This window comes from Geospiza fortis, unplaced genomic scaffold (assembly GCF_000277835.1).
Source record: "Geospiza fortis unplaced genomic scaffold, GeoFor_1.0 scaffold265, whole genome shotgun sequence".
Classification (NCBI taxonomy): Eukaryota; Metazoa; Chordata; class Aves; order Passeriformes; family Thraupidae; genus Geospiza; species Geospiza fortis.
Window position 1 is genome coordinate 1,807,649 of NW_005054393.1, and position 23,865 is coordinate 1,831,513.

Here is a 23,865-nt window from a genome sequence, read left to right on the forward strand (position 1 = left end):
ATTTCTGCCAATTTTTTCCTGCAAATTTTACTCAATTTTTAGTCTATCAAAATCATATTCACCTCAGCTGGAGTTTTATTGGCATTGTAAATGAATGAAAACCCTGAGCAAGGACTTTGGAATGTGACTAAGATATTATATGTCTTTGCATGTGTGTTTATTCATTTTTAAACATTATTATTTATACCCTCTGGAAGCAAGAAAAAAAGAAAAAAATAAAGGAGGGGATGTACTATAGGTTAGTTTAACAAAACAACAATGATTTGCATTGCTGCTGACAACTATCTTGACTCTTCAGCACTGAGAAGTGCCAGATGGTGAATTTGGAAGAGTTAGCAGCAAAAAATGTGACCATCCCAGGTTCAGGGAGTCTCTTAAGAAGGATTTGGAAACTGGAGCTCCACATAAGGATACAATCCAGAAGCAGATCTCACTTTTATTGAAGAGGTAGCTGCAGGTAGCATGCAGTGCATTAGAAGTTCTTTAAGGTCTCCATTCTATTGTTTGTCTCCAGCTGCTGAAAATAAGAAGGAAAAAATCTCTTCAGAATACGGAATTATATATATATGTGTGTGTGTGTGTGTGTGTGTGTGTCTAGAGAGAGAGAGAGAGAGAGAGAGAGAGAGAGGAAGAAGAGACTGACAATGGAGAAGTCAACTTAATAAATAAGTATCATTGCAATAAATAATATCATTGCAAGCAGGAACCTAGAGCAGAGTTCCAATTCAATGTTTTGGGGAAAGATTCAGTGAGTAAACTGATAATATATGCTGCCAAACAAGTATATACTGATAATATATGCTGTCCAAAGAAACATTTCCCATTGACTGATGTTGCCTGGTGGGATTTCACACCTATACATTTTAGGAAAGGACGGGTCACCTATCTGGCCAGCAAGGGTTAGAGTGACCAGCTGGCACTGCTGTGTCAGGGAAACAACATATGAATCCAGACTGAGAGTCAGATGCATGCTTCTCTTCTTAACAATCAACCTTGATAGAAGATAGGAGGCAAAAGAAATGGTGCACGGCATACCTGTCTCAACACTTTGCATCTCTTATCCAGGTACTTATCCAGGAGCCCTCTAATCCCTCTAGCACCAAGAGGCAGATGTATGATCTGAGTGAGTTACTCCATCTGGAGGTGCATATCTAAGACAGCCTGGGTAAATCCCACCTTTGAGGGTACATATTCCTCCTGACTACACTGAAAGCCTTTAGGTGAGATCTGAGTGCCTGAACAGACACATCATTGTCAGCACCTGAGGGTCACCCACGTGGCCTCTTAGTGTCTCCCCAGAAGGGCACAAGTGTCCTACAGATCATCTTATTTGGCTCTGACTTTTAAAGGAATATTTTCATTACATTTTACAGTCTGTTGAAATGTCCTAAATGTCTCTGGACACATTTACAGTGTAGCCAAGCACCTGAATTGCTCTCCTTGTGGGGGAGCAGTAACCAGGTAAACACAAATCCATTTTAATGCAAAAAAAAAATTTGCATTAAAAGAAATGACAGGAAGGCATTACATATCACAGCAATGGGCCATTGAACACATCATGCTTTCTCCAGCTGTGGTGGTGAAGTGGATACCTAAAGAAGACAAAGAAAGACAGGCATGCTTGAAATTTCCCATTAGTGATGTCCCACTCTTCAACTACTTTCAGTTTGGAAGTTCTTGATTAGAATATGGTGCTTGTGTATTTAGTAATCTTCACTGGTTTTTGTTCCAAGAACATGTTCCATCTGGCCTTGAACTCAAACTGACTTTTACCAAAAACAGAAGCAAAAAAAGACAAACATCCTGCCTTCCCCAACCACCAGCAGTACAGAAATGTATCCAAAAATAGAGAAAGTCCTCAAAGACCATGCGATCACTGCTGGCTTTGTAAAAGATAAATAGGGTGACAGAGCAAAAATAATTTGCAATTATATTCCTCTAAAAGTGGTGTTGGGACATGTTACAGGTAAGACGCGTAAACATCCACTGAGTTCCACGAAGGCAGACGCAGGATGCCAAAGACTATGCTAGTCTGGAAAATATTGGCTTTTTAAAGTCCTGGGGAACTATAAGGAATTATGTCAAGATATTTTTTATCTATGCTAAGCAATGAAAATAAATTATTTCAGTATAGATGGAAAATTAGTTCCCTTAAACATCCAGTATGCTTCCTTGCTAATCCTTCAGTAAAAAACTCACCTTCAAAGTAACTTTTCATTATAAATCTCGATATTAGGACATTCTGCTTTTTTTCCTTTCTCCCATTGATCCCAAATTTAAAATACAGGTTTTCAAACCTTGTACATTACTAGAAATTTTATAATTGTATTTATAACCCCTTATTGCTTCATAGGTTCATCTATTAAAATAATTTATATTTGAAAATACCAGGGGAGGGAAGATATCTTGTGGAATATAAATATTTATTTGTAAAAGCAAAAGTGTAAATACTGAGATAGGAAAGAACATTGATATGGAAATCCCATTTGTCAAGTCCATTTGAATGAAGGCAAGAGAACATATCAATAGCATAAGGCATAATATAGGAATGGTGAATATTCCAAAATCACATGTAATAAACTCAAGAAATCCATAGTGAATATGGGAACAGGCTATGCAAAAGTGTAGAAGTAGAGAAGTCAAACAACCCAACAAAGATCTCAGGTGTCAATGATTTTTTCCCTCCTTTTGAGTCTCCAAAGGGCAGAATTCAAATTGTCATGGATGTAAATAATTACAAGAGAAAATGGTAAATTAATTACTTGGACAGAAAAAGCAACATTGGAGTCCTCCTAAGGAACTGATATTTAGCTATTGCCTTGTGAAATAGTTGAAGATACAAGAGACCTAGAGTAAATTACAGCACCTCTCTGGAGGCTGCTGTGTTCATTAATACCAGAAACTGTATTTCAAATGCTCTCTGGATGGTCTTTGGGGTCACTAACAGTTGTGCAAAGCCAGAAAAACTCCTCTGGCACCTCTAGATGTACCCTTTGAACTCCAGGGCTGTAACAAAGATGAGACGTGTGCCTGGGGACCTTCCACAGGACCAGGATTTGGGACCCTGGTGCTGCGGCCATCAGAGAATACTGAATGGAATAACAGTAGGAACAGGAGAGACTTTGGTAGATGTTTTCATAAGTTTACTGAGTTCAGAACTGGTCTCTGAGGAAAAAGGATGACTAATGTGTAATGGCATAACTTTAAAAGTGAACCTATAGAGACACAGTAGGAAACTGCACACTAGTCAGTTTGACATGAGTTGTGAGCAAAAGCCTTTGAAGCTCTTTTAAGAGTCAAAAAGGGGAACATTTGGAAAAGAGCAGATTAACAGAAAATAGCCAGCATGGTTTCAGGAACGAGAGGTCACCATGGCTCACTAGCAGAGGGGAATTCTTTGCGGATGTTGCTGCTGGGCTGGGGAAGGGGCTGTGATGCACCATCACTAAGGCTGGGTGTTCCTCAAAGCAATCTGACAGGCTCCACAGTGGGACTAAATGGACAAGGTACAGAGTCGGTGGAACTGGAGGAGACTGGACATTCAGACTGAGTAGGAGCTGAAGCAGAGACTAAAAATGATGACCTAAATGATGACTTTAAAATTTTAAAGGTCAAAAGTAAAAGAGGGCTACAAAGTGTTGCAGGAACTTGAACTGGCTTGAATAAAGGAAAAAAAAGAGAGAGAGATACAAAACCAAAATAAACAGAAAAGCACAAAAAAGAGAGGAAGGCTTGTTACTGATTTAGCAGCAAGTGATCAAGATCACCAGTCCTTGGAAAATAATAAGCCTCTCAATGTATTGTAAGCTAGGTAGGAATTGCTATGATCTTTTCATACAAGAGGGAAAACAGAAGCACCAGAATATTAATGGTTTGCTCAAGCTCACACCTCCGGCTTCAGCTGTCTCGCTCATCAGCAGCACTTGAAGGAGAAAGGGAAACCTTGGATTAGGATCCTCACATATAAGTGAAAACGAAAATGTTTTTCAGTATCTTGTTTTAAAATGAACACTTGTGATACAAGGGAAAGATGTTGACTGATTTTCCCTGGGAATCTGTACATTGAATTCCACCCTCTTCCCTCCCTGGTGAGGTCCCAAATGCTGAGAGCTCTCAAGCACCCAAGTGTGACTCAGGGTGATTTTTTCCAGTTACTCTCACAGCAAGATATTTTTCAAAAATAACCACCCTCTATCTCCTGGTAGAAATATACCATACCTGCTGAGGTTTCAAAGATGTAGATGAAAATAACACCATAATGCAATTGCATTTCACCTAACTGCCAGCCAGGAAACAACACAAAGCTGCTCGCACCAGAAAAAAAAACATCCTGGAGGAAGGTCAACAAACACGTATTGCTGTTTCCATCATATTGTTGGCACCACTTGCAATGAACCCGCTTTTTATTTAATTAGTAGCCTTCTGCTGTCCCTCAATGTCATCATTCCCAACTGCTGCCACATGGACCCCAGTGTCGGGAGCCATGTCAGAGTGCAGGTGCAGCAAGGACCTGCAGTGGGGATTGAGATTTTTTGTTTGGTTTGTTGTTTGGGGTTTTGTTGTTAGTTTTGTTCTTGTTTTAAAAAGTCTAGGTACTTAAGGCTCAAGTCTGCTGCCTGGGAAAGACTGTGATCCTGGAGCGCCGTCCAACTGCCATGAAATCAGGCAGCTCTGTCCCAGGCACAGAAATACTGGGGCTGCTCAGCCTCCTGTGCTGTGTTAAACCTCCCCTTGAAGTAATGAATCACAGAGCCACAGATTTCACTGCACAACCTTTTCCAGGCTTCTCCTGCTGTTGACGGGAACTATAAAGGCCAGGACTTTCCTCTGACTGCTTGTGGGTTTCAAGGCCTCTTTTTCCTTTCCTTTTCTGGTGCTTCTTTGCCCTGTCTTACATGTTGTAATTAGCTTTCCTGGAGGAGTTTTACAAGATGAAGATAAGAAACAGCTTATCCTAGGCAGTTGTTTGTCTTCATATTTTCCCTCAGAAAAGAAGGAAAAAAACTTCTAAGAACTGAGTTTCTATCTGAACCATTATTTGAGGGGCTAGAGAACAGAAATGCTCTGGGCAGTCAAGCAGGGAACTTTAAAAGGAATCCAGCTTGAAATGCAATAATGCAAATATTTGAAGGGATTTTTGAGGAATTCCAGGACAACCCACTCCTCCCTTTTTATTAGCTTCATCAGCACTTGATAAGGTGGTTACATTTTCCAAGTGATTGACAAAAGTCACTTTTTAACCACCATTTGAGAAGCAACTATGTGGCTGCATGATTGTGTTACCCTGAGAAGTCTTTTTTTGAGCCACACACTGAGTTGACATTTCCTTTTCCCAATCTCACCATTTTTGTGAAAAGAAATACTTGCTTCCCTTTAAGAACCAGCTTTTGGAGTCAGCTGAGTGTAGCTGGGAGACAGCATGACAAATATTGCTAAGCCACAGGGTGATTTTTTTTTAATAAAAGGTTGGGACCTGGGTGTCTCTAGATAGTCTGGTACTTACTACCTCTGTATCCTGTGAGTTTGATTTCACAGTCTACAGCTTGGACCACAATTTGATAAAACTGAACTTGGCTTCCCTCACACATTCTTTGCAGTCCTGGTTCTAGTTTCATGATGGAGGTCAAGCTTGTACTTCTTACCAAAGTGGTTTGCTTGCTTAGAAAAAACTGCGGAACTCCCTCCTCCCACATGCCGTAGAAGTCAAAATACCAAAAAACTTTAAAATATAAATAAACAAATTAATGGAAGTCCACAAGGGGCGATTAAACAGGAGATACAGACATAACTTCTAATTCAAAAGTGCCTAGGCTGCAGACTGCCAGAAAGGAGGTAAAAATATTGAGCAAGTACCACTGTAAGATAACCCTGTTTTCATGTTAAGATATTCTTTTTGGTAAAGCAATGATGCAGTGTCCACTAAAGAGCTAAGTAGCCTAGCAGATGTTGAACTCAGAGTTGAGCCCTGTGAGGAGGAAGTCATTTTTCACAACACTGAGCTACAGCACATATATTTTATTCTGCACATGTTCCTGTTGCCATCTCTTTTTTTCTGAGTTTTGTTTTGATGTATGTGCAACTTGTGTTCAGCTTATAGAGCTGAAGAAAAAGTAGGCATGGGTACACACAAGAGGACTACAGCATCTGCCAAGCTGTATCTGGCTGCAGGGCTGCATATTCAGAGGTTTCTCTACAGGGAAGAATGGGATGTCTAGGAGGGGATTTTAAGATGGATTGGGGATTGAATGGCTCAGAATTTTGGGGTTTGAGATGGGGTTGGTGAAAAGAAATGAGGAAATTTGGTTATTGGGTGGGAGGATAATGAACAAATGAGGCTTAATATGGACACCCTTTTACCTTTTGTTCACAAGGGCGTTTTTAATCACAGTCACCTTTCTGAAGGGAAGAAAACAAACTTGCTGTCTTCCAATATTGTGTTTCTCAAAGACATGCATAGGTAAAAAAATGCACATATCCCTGACTGTCCAGTTCCTACTCCTCCTTCCCATTTTTGCTACTGGGACCACAGTATATCTTCTTCATTCTGCTGGTAGAGTTCAGGGTAGTGAGAATGTCTTCACTTTGAGTGGTGATCTTGACTCACTTCAGAGAAGTCTGATTGTTGAGCAGCTTCCCCCATGGGAGAAAAACAACAGACTCCATGGCTCACTCATTCCCCATCCCAACCCATCCTGTCTCCTCCCTTATTGAGGGGAATATGTGTTAGAATCTCTGCCCCTTTGCTCCTTCTTACCTAACAGATTCTCAGCCCAAGAGAAGAGGCTCTTCTTTTTAGGTCCTGAGGTTACAGACTAAGCATCTGGGAATGACCCAATTGGAGGCTGTGTTTTGGACGCCTCCAGACACCAGAAAATAATCAATGAATCTCAACTTTGTCATTTCTCCTGGAAGAGAGACTTGCAGCAGTTTTGGGGTAAGTTGCAAGAACACAGTTTTTCAAAGACATCATGGGAGAAGATAATTGGCTGACCAGAATAATTGTGTGAGTTCAAAGGACTTGAGGAAGAGGATAGATACACTGACTGCCAGAATATACAGGCAAACACACTTTTTAGTATAAATAATATTAACCAGATTCAGTTCTCTGCATTATTATGGATTTTGTAAAAGTTTTACATGATTTTTATAAAGGAAAAAAACAAGTAAACAATTTTAGAAAAGTTTTATGAAGTACTATCTGTTTACTGGAATTGGATTTTTTTTGCATGTCTTTCCTTAGAGGGAAAAAAGCCCCTAACTATAGTAGTTTTCTAGTTCAGGGAAAATGATGAAGTATATAATCTGAAATACTTACAATGAATTTAAGGTGACCATCAAATTTTCATTATATACAATCTCTCTACATACACACTTGTACATTTTTTGCCTGTCCTTGTAGTATATACATGTCTATCAAACCTACAGCAGAACAGAATTCAAATGCCTTCAAACACAAGAAAAAAAGCCAAAGCCAGAAACTGTTCCAAACTGTACCTCAGCCAAAAATTCTACATCTAAACAGTCCCTGAAACATTAAAAATTTAAAGGTTTAGGACCATTTCCACTGCTAATAAATCTATCCTTCATTATTAGCCATCACATGGGTGCTTTTATTTTTGTCCAAATCTCCTACAGACAAAGCAGACAACAAATGTGGTAAGTTCTGTATCAGATTCTCTTGCCCTTCTCGCTATGCACCTTTCCTGTGTGCTGATGACATAATGTCATTTAATTAACCCAGACAGCTCTTTTCCTTTCTTTTTTCCTTTTTAAGAAAATGGATGTGAAGAACATTCTTTTATTAAATGGTTGTATGGTTTTGAACATGTAATATTTTCTCCAGAGTAAAAGCAATGGTTTTTCATGGGCCATGTTTTTTGGGTTTGGGCTTCAATTCAGTCAAAAATTTTTCTTCAGCATTATTAAAAGAGGTGGTAATTGACCTCTGAATAACTGAGAAGAACTAGGAATGGAGTGGAGGGAAACAATATGGAATTGAACATTCCAAATACAGAATGCAGTCCAGTCTATCAGTCCTTTCCTCTCCTTAGTAGGCCACTCTAAAAGGGAGCCAGAAAACAAACAAAGGAAAATGAGGAAGGTGAGAAATACGAAGTGGCTTCCAGACAGATTAGGATTCTTCTTCTCTGAGAGGAGATGACTGTGAGGGGTCATGATGGAGACAAATAAAATTATGGGCAGTCTGTTTATTAGCCACATTTCTCTGGTTATTGCAATAAAAGGTAAGAGCCTACCACTGAAACTGGCCAATGAAGCCACTTGATGGAAAACCAGGTGGAAAGTAAAGCAGAAATAGTTCTTTATTGTTTTCCCTGGCTTAAATCAAGCTCCTTATGCTGGGACATCTTCTGTGACCCTGTTTCCCTCTCTCACTTCATGATTTTTTTTTAATATATATTCTACATTGCTTTCCACATATCAAATTGTCTTGTGACTTTTCCCCTGCACCATGGACTGTGGTCCTCTTTTTCTGCCTGCATGTGTCCTTTCTAACTGGACTGTCTTCCAGGCTATTGCCTTGCTTCACATCCTACCTCACACTACATTCCCACCAAATCATCTTTCAGTCATACTTTACTCAAAAATGCTGTGGAAGTTTTTAGCAGACCAACTATAGGTCTCCCACATTTTCCTCTGAGGATTTCCTAGGGGATTTCAGAGTAGTAAAGGAGGTTTGCCACACCTTTAGGCATGACTCTGCTGGGCCATTCTTACACTTTTCTGATGGTCCTTCCAATTCTTTCAGGTTTAGACTTCCATGAATCCTACTATTTGCCCACAACAACCTTGATTTTCCTGCCTCCATAGCTGGAGACAGGAGCTTCCAAACAAAGTTCCAGACATAGGTTTGCAGATGGGCATACTGGCACTGGAACTGTGGAGGCTTTAGTGCAGTCAGGAAACCAGGCTCAACAGAGGTTTAGGGGGAGAACGTGGACAAGGAGAAGTAGTCATATCAGCTCTGCATGATGACCACTAAGGTAGAAGCACCTGAAGAGTACTCCTCCATTTTCCACAAAAGGTTTGCTCTTTCTTTCACATAGGTGTTAAGACAGACAAAATTAAGGAAAAGAAAAAGAAGGCTCTGTGGGTCTTTTGAATGTTTTATTGTGATATGGATTCTTCATTATCTTATGTCTTGCACAGCATTTTTAAAGACCATCCCAGCCCATCTGGCTGGTGCAACTTGGAAGTATAGTTGCCAAAAGAAATAAAAAAAAATGTGGATGAAAAATATTCATGGTGCATGAAATAAGAAAGGCAGCTATTCCTTCAGATAGAGAAAAATAGATGATAATACCTAAAGTATGGGAGATATTAATGACTACTGTAGCGCTGGCAAGAACATGTCAAGAATTGGTGCACATATGCAATTCATAACTTTTTAGACATCATCCTCTTTGCTGCACAAATAGATTTACAGCACGTTTTTAACCAGCTCAGTAGACAGACTAAGAAAATGGTACAGTGTGGCAGAAGGCAAGGATTTTCAATTCCTTCACTACAAAGATATAATACTCTTAAAACAAGGCATTTCCTACTCCTTTTTCTCTAGCTACTCTGCCATAACAAGTTTCTTGGATTAGCTCAAATTGTACATGTGCTAGATTTAAACTCCAGAGTCAAGTACCTAATTTTCTGAGTTTGGAGGTGTGGATTACTGGCTAGTACCAGTCTCTACAGCCAATGAAATTAATCCCAGAGTTTCAAACTCCCTGGTGACCACTGTGTGCATTTGAGTTTGATCCTTCCAAATCCATGCCTTTGTTATGGAACAGTACATACCAAATCATCAGGTGCACAGCATTTATACACTCTCATTCCATGGCATGGAGATCTGGCCTGAGAGACTGGGTGAAAACAGTTAAAACCAAAACTATATTTAGAGTGAAGAAACACAGGAAATATACTGTGTGCCCACATCAAAGTGTCTGTGACTACTCTGAATGGCATCTGCACTTTCAGGCTCCCACAGTATTATTTGCTTTAGCATTTGTGGTTGATCTGCAGTCAGACCAAGCAATATACTTCAGGGGTGCATCTGAGGAGATAATCTGAGAAAACAATGGGCTTTTGCTCTGTTTCCTGAATAGCATCATCATCAAAACTTACTGAAATCAAAGACAAAAACACAGAGAAGCACAAAAGGGTCAAGTCTCGGTCATGCTGGAACCCGGAGATTGGCACATATTGCTCTCCCTCCAACCAATGCATTCCTACATCTACTTCCAATTAACCACCAAACAAATCCTTCTAGGCCTATATGGGGTGCTTAAGAAAGGCAAATTAAGATACAATAATGGAAATGAAGGAGGAATTAAGCTGTGGTCAGAAGCAGATTTGAAAATTACGTTTAAGCAACCAAAAAACTACTAAATTTCACCTGATGCTTGTGAAATACCCACAGAGGTTCACTTGCTCTGGGTCTTCTCCATGGCCACAATCAGGGGGATGTCCCAGTCTCTAGTAACTATCTCAGTGGTTGTGTGAAGAGCAGCTTTGTGCACCACCACTTAGCTGTATGCAAAGGATGGAATACATCAGCAAGGCGCACAGCATTGCAATACTGAAGCACGCCCCATTTTTGCATGTCTGTCATTGGCTCTTACAAGTTCCACCCATATTCCTTCAGGCTTGATGAACCTTATTTTAAATAAAAGCTTAGAATCACTTAGAATCAAATCCTTGGCCTGTTTCATTACTATATCTGCCCTAGGATAAGAAATGGAAATTACCTATCTTAATTTTTCTTTTTAGATCAGTGCTAAGGCTGGAGGAGCTCTGCAGTAGGAACATTAATGTCACCATAAGCAAGTACAGCCCCTGGCACAGAGTATCCAAATGAAAGGCACCACCAACAATAAAACATACTCTGCCAAAAATGAATCCATGAAGAATGAGACCTGAAAGTAATTTTACACATTATTTTCACAACGTTTTGTAATGTTCTGTCTACACAATGTGGTTTTGATCTGTTTTGTTCTTTACTACAAAACGTATTCTTAAGATAGGCTATTCTTTTGCGGAGTCATTTCCAATATTAACTGTAGGAACTATTCCTGGAGTAGGTAAAACACTAAATTTGGAAAAGGCTTCTGAAGTTGGATCTTCTAGTTCCTACACATCATCTTATCGTTTTTACCCATGCAGAGTGAGTGTAGACACCTACCAGGACAGAACAACAACAAAAGGCTGCAGCAGGACTTCCTGGGGGCCATAGCAGAAGTTTAGTCTATGATCTTTTCTGTATTACATGTTCTGAGTCAGAGACTCCTCTGCTTCTCAAAAAAGAGGAAAAAAAAGTGGCTGAGACAAAGTGCTCTACTCTGTCATCATTTTCCATCCTATTTCAGGGAACAAAAGAACCAAAACCATGTGCAAATACTATCTTCAACTCTGAAATGCAGAAAAATTTTGAGAGGATAATAATTCACTAAGGACTGACTTACCCATTTTATGTTTCTCAGGTTATATTCTCAACTGAAATAAGTGACTGAGTCTCAGGCACAAATTCATGTATGTCCTTTCCTTTCAGATAACAGGGACTACCTACACAACCACCAGACTTTGTATTCTCTCCTACATAAGAGCTGCTTCTTCTTCCATATGCTGTTAATACTTCCCTTCCCTGAGTTTTCCTACTTTCACTGATTCTGGTTTCTCTATTTTGATACATATGGGCAAAGTATCCCACATGCTAAGTGAACATATACCACATACTTAATTGCCTAATGGCTGACTAATATTTTCCATGTTATTTTTCCATGTGGTCCTAATGCAAAATTATTCCATTACTTGCTTGGGTTTTGTTGGTTCATGGTTTTTTTAACTACCATTTAATATTTAGCAGATATCATTACTGATGTGCTGACATTAAAGGTATTGATTTTTTTCCAAAACAAAGTAATAACATCCAACATAAATATACTTCTGTAAATAAAGACAGGAAACCTAGTAACTACTGAAAAATTCCACAAAAAAACTATTACTCATTTTCAATGCAGATATATGGACTGGTGACAACCAAAGGATAATCAATGAATTCACCACCACATCTTAGATGGTGTGTTTGGCACATAACTCATGGGATGGTCTATCTGTTGGCTGACAGAGAGCCATAAAAAGTTTCTGCCCAAAAGTAATTTCATTACTGCACTTGACTCTGAAATATATATAAATATTTGTACAATCAAAATTCTTCCCTTACTCATGTGCCTCAACAGCACATAATATAGAGGTAAAAACAGGCTGAATGAAAATTCTTTTTTAATGTTACGTAAGCCTTTTCTGAAGAAGCTTCATGGTATGCAGGCAGTTGTTCCTGGTTCATTAGGCAGCAGTAGTTCCTACAAAACTTTCCTTCCAAAAACCATTATTTTGCTGTTCAACATATTGCTATGAGTTTCAGGACCAGCTGATTTTGTGTATCAGAGGAATCAGGAAATTATAGGATACTAGCAGGAGAACAAAAATGTCTAATCTCCACAGGTTGTTGTAGTAACTTTGACATCAGATGAACACGGAAGAACAAACAATAGTAAATGGTAGAGTGGTTTCCTCAAAAGATGAAGATGAATGTATTACTAACACTGATTAAATGTTGAAGTGAAAGCATCTCTTTTTTTTTTTTTATTCCCATGTGAAAATATGGTAGATTTTCATCTTCTCCAAACAAACTTTTATTTAAATCACTTGAAAACTATCCAATTCCTTATTTTAGCTTCTTTGGAAACCTACAAACCCTTTGATACATGTCAAGCATTTGCCAAGTGGGGGAAGTTGCAGTTAGCAATGTGCAGTTACTCACTCCTGAGCATTGCATTCTAAGAGCTCTCATTCCAGCAAATGTGTCAGGCAGCAGAAAGCAAAATAAAAAGACCCTGATTGGAGAAAACCATGAGAAAGAATGGAAGATGGGATGGATCTGACCAGCAGTCCCTTGAGCTTCAACCAGACCACAATTATCTACCAGAGAGCTCTCTGATGGTGCAACAGCAGAGCCCATCTCAGCTCTGTGCAGCAATCCCATTACTCACAGTCATCCCAAACAACTCACCTCCCAGACAGAGAGGAGCCAGTTGGGGTACATGGTCTCACATCTCTTGCACATTCCTTCAGGCAAAAAATGTCAACAATTTTTATATAGTTCTGAAAACTAAGCATTTTATAAGGTATGCTTTTATATGCACACATATGTTTAGGTGTTAAATAATGGGTTTTCCTTCAGTGATGGATTTTAATTCCTCTCCCCTTTCTTCATCTCCTTCTTTATTCATTCTAGGTGTTCTCCTTGCATAGACAACATTTCTTATCTCTATGCTTTCAAAATTATTTCCAACAGGAAATGAGTAAGCCATTCCTTTGTAATCCATCTCATGGATTTATAAGATAATACTATTACTTAATCAAAATACATGTCAAAAAGCTTTTTCTTTGATTTTTTTTTATTGTAAGCAACACAAATTTTTACATTTTGCAGAGACAATTTGTTTTGTTTCAGGTCCTGAATTTAAAAACAAAGTCACTCACCCAAAGCAAACAAAACCAGACCCACATACTACAGCAAATGAAATAAAAGAAAATAACCTGTACTCTCAGAGGGTCCCTTATTACTTTAGCAAATCATAACCCAGCTCAAAAATTTCAGGAACTCTGGATTTTCAAAATGCTTGAAAAACTAATGTAGATAAAGTTTACCAATGGAAAGTTGTTTTTTGTTTTAGTACAGCTAAGACCCTTGTGTTTTCTATTAATTTGAGGGTTATAGAAGATGACAGAATCCATAAATCACACAAAAATATTAGTCTCAAACAGTCCAACACATTTTCTCATACTCATACAATAAATCCCCTATGCATTCAGGTCATTCCCATGATCCATCCTTATGCACTTTTATTAGACTGGCATTCAGAGATTTCTGATTAGTTCATTCTTACAGTAACAGCAGTTGAAAAGCAGAGATGCAATAATGTACAAACTTTATGGGATATACATAAGACCAAAGAACACGAAGAGATCAGCAATGTCATAAGAAACCATCTGGCAGTGAGGTTTTTGTAAACTGCTAAACATGCTATTGATTTTTATTGCAATAGTTTATCAATAGAGAATACAGATTATTGCCTCCTAATAGCTTCATATCACTGACATTCTTGACAGTATATGTAGTTTCTATCAAGCAAAGATAGCAATCTAAAAATCAGATACATAAAGGAAAAGACAAACCAGGAAATTCAGAAATGGAGATGGGCCACTTTTCAAATATCTGATCAATAAACTAATTTTTTTTGAGTACTGCTGTTACTAATGACTTAGTGCATAAAGCAATAATCAGGATCTACAGACCATTTGTTAGGTGCTCTGGGAACACACACAGAGTCATCAAGAGAAAACTAATGGAGACGTGAGTGTGAGCTGGAAATAAATGTGGTGTTCAGGCCAGATTAATTATTAGTAATACTGGGAGGCCAACATGAGGAGACATGATGTTGAGATGGGACCTCAGATATCCATCAGTTTCCTTCTCCCCTAGAGGAACAGTGGCTCCCAACAAGGAAGAATAAGTGGAGGAAGAAAGAGAAACTAACAGGATACTCATCTCTAACTTGAGCCTAAAGAGTGTCTCATCCTCTCCTCCTGCTTCCCACCAGGTAACATTTCCAACCTCTCTTGGTCCTTCACCATGTCAGTTGCAGCAGACAGGTAAGTTTGACCTACACACGTACCATTATCAACAAAGACCAACATCAAGTTTGAATATTATTTTGATCAACAAGATGCTCTCTCTTTCCAAGGCCAGAGAAGAAAGACTAGTGCCAAGATGGAAGTGATTTTATTAAGTACTAGGATGATAAGCAGTGCTCACAGGTCTGCTTAGCTGCTGGATAACCCTGCTGTCTGTACTCTACAAGTCCCTAAGTCCTGAGTTTTAATTTCAGCCTTGTTACTTGAAATTGCATTTTTGCACAGCCTCCAGGGTCCCTGTCTTGCTGGGGAAGAGCAGGTGGGTAAATGACTCATGTCTGAGCCTATCTGAGCTCTGGGATGTGCATTTGCCTTTGCATCTGCCTTGCAGGGTTCACCTGAGCAGCAGTGGCTAAGAAGAGATCTGGGCTCCTCACTCCTCCCAGGGGTATCAGCAGTCTTGTGGATGACACAGCCTTTGGAAAGTACATGGTGATCAAGTTTGTCTTCACAATCTCTTTCTCTTTTCTCTCATTTTCTGCCAGTTCCCAGGGTCCCACATCAAACTGCCCAGTGAGGTGCAGCTTCACAACTCCTTAAGAAATTTTGTGTGAAGGCACACAGCTGCACTGGAAGGAGTGAGGAGTAAGGAGTATGTCACCCAAAACAGTCTCTAATTTATGGTCAAAGTACAAAATGGACAAATAACAGAGCACACCTAAATGGGCTTATCTTTCCCCATTTTTTCACTTTATGTAACTCTCATCCTTCTTGTGCAAAACTGTAGATCTCCCAGGTGAGTGCTGAAGCACTGGGAGCTCTTTTGGAGGTGTCATTTGACAGCACAAGTTCACCTTCAGCAAGGAGTGCCTTTAGCCTGGGCTTGGAAAAACTGCTTTGTACCCTTGGCATAACTTGTGTCTAAGTTTATGGCTGGAATTTGGAGTCTTCTGGTTTTGAACAATACTAACCAGCTCTGCATGTGGCACCCTAAATTTCTACATTTAGTAGAAATTTCCTGCAGAGATTTAACAAACATTGCCGTGCCATACTGTAGGAACATGCCTTTCTTTAAGCCCTGACTTACTTCTAATATTATCCACAATAGGTGAGTCATTGTTACTGTAAACTCTGAGGGAACTGAATTTGAGGATTTAAGAACAAAGAACACAAACCTTAAGGAAACCAGGCTTCATTACCTACATTGCTTATGGAACAGCTTGTTTCTATATATATCACTTAAGAATCATATATAGCATGGTCATTTTATTTCTGAGGAACATGATTAAGCATCAGAGAGACATGTGCACTTTGTTTATGAAGGTGTATTTTTCCATAGTGCGTGTAAGGATATTTTCAATGGGTTTAGCTAGGCAGCTCATGTTTTCCTTACATAGCTGAAACATTGAACTTGATTATTGTACCTCAGATTTATGAAAAACATGAAACAATGTGATTAGAAACACTGTAATGAAATTGCAGCAGAGCCAAACCAACTTTATCAGAACAAAACGTCCATGTCCCAGTCCAATTTTTAGCCTGTTTAAACCACCCTGAATGAAAGCACTGCTTGTCTGTTCACTTGACTGCTCACATGTCACTTTTGCTGCCAGGACTTTTAATTTGCAAGATATTGACATAAAAATCAACAACAACATATAAATAGAAGTTAACCCCTTTTCCCCTGTGCAGTATGAAACCATCTTTTCAGCACCAACCCACAAGTGCCAGTTGAAAGAGAACAAAGCTTTTTGTACTATTTCTCTGTCAGAAAGGCCAGCCATTGTGTTACTTTAGCACTTTGCTGAATAAACTAAAAAGAGGACTTCCAAAATGCACAACTGAAATTACTGAGCTATGGAGATGCAATTAGAAAGGAAATTAATAAGGACAGTGGGGTGCTTTAATGTAAAATGTGACAATGATTAATCAAAGGAAACCTGGATTTTGAGCAGTAGATATTTCAACTGACTCCCAAAGACAACTTACATTCTGTTGTCATAGTCAATTTTGCATTTGCTCAGAAAGACTAAGAGTCTCAATAGCGGCAATATTATAAAAACAACCAAAAAAACCCAAAAACCAACAACAACTAAAAAAACTATATGAAAACCAAAGATACTCATGTAAATAAATTACTAGAGCTTTGCCTTCCTGCTATAGAAGGCAAAGACTTCAGACAGCTATACACCAGGAATTCTGTGGGACAGGAAACAAGGGACTCTTCATTACTGGAACAAAACACTCATAGTTTCCAGAGTAAAAGTCATAATTTTTCCATAGGGCAGACCACATTTAGGGGAAAATCACAGGTTAAGAACTGAAATGGGCCATAAGTGAAAACAGAGTTAAGACATTAAACATATGCTAAGTGCAGTAAACACTTACATAGTTCTTTTGCAGTAATAGAAATCAGTTACCAGGTAAAGTTTTATACCTTAAATGTAACAGCTGTATGCATTTTCTTTTAATTAATCTGTTCTTTTTATTGAATCACTGAACTTTTCCAACTGTTGGATTTTTACAATACAATGCAGCTTAGGTACAGAAGTCAACAGAATATGAAGGACACAGTATAGATCACTTTCCTAACATCACAAGCTACAATTAGACTTGGTTGTAAAAACTGGCAAAGCCACCATAAACCCATTTACCTGAAAAATATCCAGTCTGAGGAACAAGTGTCCATTTTTAAGATGTTCAGAGCAGCAGTTGCTCAACCATGAGCATTCCCCTGCCTATGAAGGGGAATTTCCATATTTATTTTCTTCATAACATCCTCCACAGTCAACCTTCCTTATTCTGGGTGGCCACAGGAAAGAAGCAAGGTCCAATGCATTAACTTAATATGTAAATTTCAGAAATTCCAGCTATCTCAAATTTTCAAAGTGTCATTTATCCCAAAGTATTTGCACAGACCCTATAAGTACAACATGGATTTTCTGAAGGGACTTCTGGAGTATTGGTCCTATTTTCCCAAGTAATCTGATGATAGACAAAAATGTCCTCAGGGACAAATCAGTCTTGTGTCTTAAGCTCAGCTTACCTGAAAGAAGCTCAAACCCACACAATTTACAACATTTTGCTTTTTACAGTCTCTCCTTTGCAGTAAAATGTAGGTCTGAGACATCACTGTAGAAAAAGGTTGATTTATAGTGAGATGCAGCACAAAGTGAGCCATCCCTATGGGAGGAAAATAATCCATGCAAAATTCAAAAGGAACTTATGCTTATTAGGACATCCCATTCTGCCTTGTTTCTGCTAAACAAAGCACCAGAGGGGACAGGAATGTTTGCTCAGGAGCAAACAGATAAAAGCTCAAAGCAGATTCACAGGCCTCCTTCAAAAATGCATGAGAACCCTTCCACTACTCTTGCTGAGGAGTTCTTTGCTGGAAAGACGTCACACACAAGGCTTTCTTCACTTGAAGGTCTATTTGGATACAATTTGTATACTTGGCTTCTTTAAGATGAATTTAATTAGAAGCACAGAAATAACAACCTCTAGCATCATGATGAAGAACGGGGGATGGATGCCTAGTCAGATTCAAGAACTTCCATGTTTGGTAGAAAGCATGGTAAAGATCATGCCAGTTTCTCAAATCTCCCCAGGCAAAGACACAGAAATCAGGTAACATGCTTTCACTATGGCTTATTGGAAGAGGAACCAAAAATGTGCTTGGCTGCTGGTTAGCAGAGAGATAGGCAGGATGAACCGAGACTGCGCTCTGAGGCGAGAAATTAAATACTGAAAGCTTTCCACAATGTCATACTAGCTACAATATTAAAACAAGACTAGTCTCCTTTTCCTGCCCAGCTTCATCCTACCAATCTGAAAGAAAAATATTACTCTGTCAAATCTGAAGAACAGTGGAGAAGTTGTGTGGTATCTCTGAGAAGCAGAATGAGCTCACGCTCAAGTATCTGCTCTACTTGCCTTACTTGTACTGATGAGAACCATACAAGGGGTCTGCAAGCAGTTTGTAGCCAAGGCTGTACAGAAAGACATTCTGTTTTCAGAAATCTTTTACATTTTAGAGAAAGGATTTATCAATAATATACAAAGTGTGGAGTGCAAACTTACCCAGGTGGGTAAGTAAAGCAGAATCTGTTTGGAATTCCATAGTGGCTAATCAAAGCTGGCATTGCCTGCAGGTGGCCTATAGGCCAATTTAACACATCTTAGAAGCGTGCAGACCATTGAGTAATTATACAGATTGTTTTGAGAAAGCTGAAAATAGGTTGATTTAGGCTTATAGTTAGAAATACATGTTTGGAGCATAACAGAGGGATTTTAACTGCAGTGAAGTATGTTCTGCAATAGAACATCAAAATCACAACAAAGAAACAGCAGGGAAAGGATAAATGGTGGTATCTTGTGTATGACAGTGAGCTACAGTGGTGGAAGAATCAGTCTTACAAGTCTCTTTTAGTATGTGTACAGATGCAATGCAGCAGTTGAATATTACAGAGGTTCAAGTGCAGACTGAGTTTGTCAAACTAGTTAATTTAAAAAATTATGTAAATATTTGTGTTATTGTCTGTGAAATGTATAATATATGAATTAATCCCTTTCTTCCCTACAGGATACAAGGACATGGCCTTGATTTTGGCAGTGTATAAAAACAGAACACTTAAACAAGAGAAGGCAATATATATATGCATTTAAGAGGAATGTCATTTAGGAAGAACAGCATCTGATATCAAGAATTTCTGCACGATCTCTTTGAAATGCCTTGTGTAACACAAGCTGCAGCTCCCTCTGAATGCCGTCTTGAATGACTTTTTCCTTGGAATACTGACCATCCACAGAGCTTTTAAAATGTCAGTCATTGCTGTGGGGATATTGCAGGAACCCAGGGATTTACATCTCGTAGTTATCTTCCTCGGCTGAGACCTACAGACACAACTAAAATGCAAATAATAAATATTAATAACTCTTCCTAAGAGTTAAAGTGATCATTTCAGACAGTTAAATATTATTGAAGCAGGCCCCTGATGTGCTTGTCCTTGTCTCATGTGTATTCTTCTGCTACACTATAAGCTCAGCAAAGAACAATTTAAGTGTATGACACGTATTTTCATTACATGTCCTTCCTTCCATGGGATCATAGCTGTGAGTTGGTGAACCAAGCTCCACTTTCAGTTACAGCAAGGTGACTCTGGAGTAAATCATTTGGATTCAGTTGAATTACACTGGTATATAACTGAGAGGAATTTCCTCTGATAGATATCATTTCCATGCATGATATACGTACGTTCCCCAACAGTAATTAAGACCAGATGTTGCTTCATATTTATGCTCTAAGTCCATGGCTATTGTTTTTCTCTGATACCTCAAAAGACAGTTCTCTGCCATTCCCACACATAGCCGGTACTTTCCCACACATTCTACAGCTAATAAGTTACAAAGATTCCCCTGAACAAGTATCTAGTGCAATTTAAAATTGAAAAGCTTGGCAAGGAGTTAGGCAACAGGTGCCTGGTATCCATCTATTGTGTATTTACATCTGGAGGAATTACAAGCTGGGTCTTTCTAAAAAAGGTTTGGAACTCAGTGTCTCCAGAGGAATGTGTGCCAAGGGCTTGACACTGGAGCAGGGACACCACCCACTCTCCAGGGACTGCAGCTACAGAAGGGAGTGAGGCACAGCATGGATGGGGGCTGTGGAAACAGGATATAAGATGGGACACACAGGGCAAAGGAGCAGGACATGTCAGCAGTGCAGAGTGGGGGTTTCAGTCATCGGTTTCTCTGGGTCTGGATTGAAGGCACTTGAGACAGTAATTCATGTTCAGACTCAAGTGTTTATTATTTCTTATCAGTAAAACAGTCTCACTGCTGTGAGTTCGGCAGCTTTTCATTAGAATGCACAAAATGACCAACAATCTCTTGTTACAAGCTCCTTTAAGACTACACTATCCAATTAAGAACTGACACCTAGATTATTTTCCCTTTTAACCCAGTAACTGATCCCACAGAGCCCGCAATGAGGACTTTTCTGCCCAATTACAAAATGCCACCCAAAGCCATGAAGAAGAAGGAAGAAGAACGAAGAAGAAGTATGAAGAAGAAACCCAGGACGACACCCTGCGCCCTCCATCTTGCCTCCAACTACAACATACTAAAAATCCCCAAACCTAAATTTCTCACCAAGTGATACACCTACACTACTCTCTATTATCTATTTCACACTTTTGTGGATTCTAGTCTATCTTGATGTCTAGGAAACTTTCTCCATGAATGAGGGTCAAAGTCAGTGCTCTCCTGGGGGTCAGGGCATCCCAGAGCAGACAGAGAAATATTCCCAGTGCTCTGGGTTTCCACAGCGCAGAGCTAAGCAAACAGTACCTCAAGCGAGGAAAGGTAGGAATGTTCATATATGGTGAAGTGTGATGTTATTGGTTAACAAGAAGAACGGTGTGCTACCAAATAAGGCAATGTTTAAGGTCATTGGATGATTGCAGCGAGATAAATGCCATGTTAGGCCCAATCAATTGGCTGCAGGTTGTCGATCGGCTGGCCCTGCCTTTTGAGTTGCAGCAGCACAGGGCTGGGGCTGTCTGCACACAGGGGCACAAGTAGGAAGATGAGGTTAATTCACATTTTCACACTGGCCGTCCTGGTGCTGTCCACACGTGTGCTGGGCTTGGGAAGACTCCAGAAAAGCTGACCAGAGATCATCAATTTATTCAAGCTTTGAAAGAAAAACTCTGAAAGACTTTGAATCTATATATACCCATTATACATTAATAAATTAAAAAAATATAATATATAGGTGCATACACATACAAATATGTGTACATGCATATTTTTAATGTTCACAACTCTTTATTTGCTACCTCTTAAGCTAAAAAAAAAATCTTACACTAACAGAAACATTAGAACCACTATAGGAGTTAAAAAGGATACTGACTGATAATTGCAATCACCATCTGTGATTCAATTAATTTCTCAGACATAAGCTCTGCATAAAGACACAATGAAAGACTCTTTCTGTGGGGTGGAATATTACCCTAGAAAAATTTGCAGAGGCTACATTGTGGTTCTTACAAATTTATTACCCTGTTTATTTTTGTGACAAAAGCCTCTAATTCTGTCAGTCATAAATAACAGCTGTAGTGCAGGCTATAGGTTTTTGTCAGTAATCATGTTTCTGTAAGGACTAGCCTTTGCTGAGCTGTTTCAGTGAACATGAGTGAAAGCTTAGAACTAACTTTGCAAACAAATTCTTTAAGTATTCAGGACTGGGTGAAGATTATATTAGAACAAGCCTAGATTTTGCAACAAGATCCTTTTTTTCCCTTCTGATTTCTTCATATATAACAGCCAACTGGAGGAGGTCATAGATTCATAATTTGGTAACAAATTCTGTGATCTTCATAAGAGTACAAGTAAGAGTTTCTAGAAGCCAAAGGATATTGATGCTTTGTCTTTATTGGTTAACTACCTACTTTGTTATATTCCTGCCCACTATTCAGCCCAAAGGTTGCTTGGACCTGGACTGTAGTTTAGGACGTAAGTACATCTGCAGTACAAAAATCAGAGGAGGCAACCACTGAAGAAAGATATGTATGCTTTTCTTTCTAAAACTTTCCAAGGTCTCTGCTCAGTATGAATATTCTGTTTCAAGCAGATGAAAGTATGGATCAGATTTCAGAAAGTACCAGGATGAATTCTTACAGAACAGAACTTCTCTTTTCTAAAACTTCAAAAGCTCTCCTCCTCCTTTGCCCTTCCCCAGGCACAGATATCCATGTGTGCCTTTGGGGTTGTGTATGGTCAGAGGGAAGCAGAACAGCCACCAACATCCATTGTCCACATCTCTGCTGCCCCTTCCAGCTGCTTTGCTGTAAATTAAATGATCATCTAGGTGAAGAGTAGCTGCTTTTATAGAGTAAGAGAAAGGTTTTGCTAGTAAAGGCAAGAAGGCATTTTGAAGGCTTTACCTCCTCCGTACTGCCAGGTCTCGTAGCTGTAATTATTGTTTGTTTTGCTCAGAGCTCCAGATTCTGGAGTTGTGAAAAATCTCAGCTTTCATTAAAAGAAAAAGTAGGTTTTGTGCCTGCAGAGACAAGTCTGAAAACGTGAGCTTAAGGCCTGGGGGATAAAAAAAGAGTTAGAAAGAAAAATTACACTAATTTTTAGGGCTTAATGTGTAATTTCTAAAGGCAGAAGACTGGGTATGATGCACCTTATAGCTAAAAAACTCCTTGCAAATGAAGGTAACTTTAGTTTTCTGAGCACATTTGGCTTCCACAGAGCTCTCAGAAAGAATGGAAAGGAAAGAAAAAAAAGACCTTTACTCCTATGACAATCAAAACTAACACCATTCAGCTGCTCAGGCACATTGCTGAGTGCAGCATGTCAGGGTACCCTGTCACTGGAAATCACCAGAGAGATGGACGGGAAAGTCCCAGACACATCCTCACGATGTAGGTGCTGCTATGGCAATGTGAACAGAGCAGGTCGTTGCAGCCCGCGTAACTTCTGACTGGGGCATGTGTCACCAGCTGCCTGCTTCACACTCCAGTCCCCAGCGGTCCCTGTGCTGGACCTGGCTCTCCAGGGAGGGATAGGAAAGCAGCTCCCCTCCATTTATTTCCTATGCCTTAGTGCATTGACTTTCCCAGCAATAGAACTGAAAGCCAAAATGAGACAAAGCTTTGGCAGAAGATGATTCTGCTTTTGTCTTCACAAGGTCAACAAGTATCCCTCCAAGCAAATTTCTCCACCCTTTAATCTCTCCTTTTTCTGCAGATTAAATAGTCATGACATTTTTTCCCTATCATCTTTTTCTTTTACAGCCAAGAAAATGTGTTTGTTTGCTGCCTCCTCAGTGCCTTTTCCATTCCCACTCCTGCCATATAGACTTATGTAAGGTGCAGACACCCTTGCAAGCTCAAAATCTATCTTGCTATAGTTGAAAGCCTTTGCATACACCAGTATGGGATACAGTGCTTCACAAATCACTAAGTAAAACTATATGGGGTGGTTTTTTCCCCAGAAACTAACTTGTTTCACAAATTTTTTGCCTTTTTTTTTCATCCTGGTCCTGGAAGGCCTCAGAGGAGATACTACACACAAATGCTACCAGAAGGATTGAGAACACAGTGCAAACACAAGGAAAGGAGAACTGGGGATTGCTGAGGTTCATCT

General features: G+C 39.3%; 1 long non-coding RNA gene across 1 annotated transcript in view; it reads right to left on the reverse strand.

The window, feature by feature from the left end:
* Positions 1-361: 361 nt before the first annotated feature.
* The window catches only part of LOC115948420, a 95,165-nt gene continuing 71,661 nt past the window's right edge, over positions 362-23,865 (reverse strand). The window contains exon 3 of the long non-coding RNA XR_004082241.1: positions 362-517. This is a non-coding gene — a long non-coding RNA (uncharacterized LOC115948420). The remainder of the gene's footprint in view (positions 518-23,865) is intronic.